Source organism: Pteropus alecto, unplaced genomic scaffold (assembly GCF_000325575.1).
Source record: "Pteropus alecto unplaced genomic scaffold, ASM32557v1 scaffold134, whole genome shotgun sequence".
Lineage (NCBI taxonomy): Eukaryota > Metazoa > Chordata > Mammalia > Chiroptera > Pteropodidae > Pteropus > Pteropus alecto.
The window spans coordinates 8,130,500-8,131,973 of record NW_006436283.1 but is presented as its reverse complement, the minus strand read 5'-3'; the positions used below and the strand labels follow the sequence as shown (position 1 = coordinate 8,131,973).

At 40.2% G+C, this 1,474-nt stretch overlaps 1 pseudogene; it reads right to left on the bottom strand.

Moving 5' to 3' along the window:
* Positions 1 to 284: 284 nt before the first annotated feature.
* Positions 285 to 796, bottom strand: LOC112480024 (annotated as a pseudogene).
* Between the last annotated feature and the right edge of the window lie 678 nt (positions 797 to 1,474).

The following is a 1,474-nucleotide window of genomic DNA, read 5'->3' as shown; positions in this document are numbered from 1 at the left end:
TTGGTCACTTCACTTATTATTAGATCTATAACTTACACATTTAAATGAAAGAAATGTTATTAAACACCCACTAAAATTTAAAAATGCAAGTTTTCATTATTCAGTCAATAAATTTCTCAGTGAGTAGACATTTCCCTTCGCCCCCTACTGAGGAAGCTGCATTATACATTAGTTTAATGTGTCGGTCAATAATACATTGCTGCAAATATTAATTCTCTGATCCATGCTGGGTTACTTTATGTATACCTCTGAGCTGGTTGGAACACACTGATGGTTGCTTGCCTTCAACAGCAAGATGGGTTAAGTTTGTGCTTCCGGTGAAGACAGACTTTGTCTGTATCAAGGTATCTGACTTACCCTTAATAACAAGAACTCTTCCAGTGCTTCTTCAAAGGCTGATGCGGCGTTAGTGGCTCCTTTGCACTTGTGTTAAGTAAGGATCGTTGTCCCTGCACCAGACTTGAGCTTCTTCTGCTGGCAGCCGCTGTCCACATATGTCCATCTTATTACTCAGAATTATGAGAGTGAAGCTCTCAGATTCACTGACATCTGCCTAATATATGAATTCTTTCTTGCAGTTATTGAAGTCCTGGAGACTTTGAGAATCATCTATCCTAAAAGTGAGACAGCAAAGCTCAGCGTCTCTGTCAGATAGTGCCCTCAGGCTTCTAAATCGCTCTTGACAGTCTGTCTCAAACCCACATAGTTAAAATGGACCATTCATCTCTAAATCTTTATTCAAAAATTCTACACCTACTGTATGACTTGCCCAGGTACCAAATTTATGTATATACATGTATGTATATGTGTGTGCATATATATGTATATGTAAGAAAACTCTTCCCAAATTACCATGTCCAAGTAGAATTACTTTAAAAAGTGATCATTTTCCCACCTTTGTTGATCACAAGCTTTTGACTTCGGAGCTCTTTTCTGTTCGGTTTGAGCCCCATTGTCCCATCCTAATCACTGCAGCTCAGAGGAAACCACAAGAAACCCTCGGCCTGGCCCACCCTGGAGAGTCTGAGGCACACGACAGAGTTGGGAACGACGCAGAGGAGGGAAGCTCAGTTTAAAGTTTTGATAGGAGAAAAATCGATCGGTTAGCCCATGACTTTATACTTCAAAACAAACAATTTTAGGAAGATAAGATCACATCAGAGAAGACACACACACACACACACACACACACACACACACACACACACAACTATGGAGGCAGAATTGCTTAGTAAAAAAATTAGTCATTTTGAATTTAAAAGGTTTTGAGGGCTGGGGTTTCCATTCTAGCTCAGAATTTTACCAGATGAGATAGTTAACATTGCCTGGTTTCAGTTTCTCCCTAGAAACATAGAAACATTCCCCACCGATGGGACTGACCCCTTGGGCATGGCAGCCATGCATCAAATCGTAGCAACGAAAGTGCTGGGAAGGGAAAAAAAGTGTAAAGCTATTGATATACCTTGGATTTTAG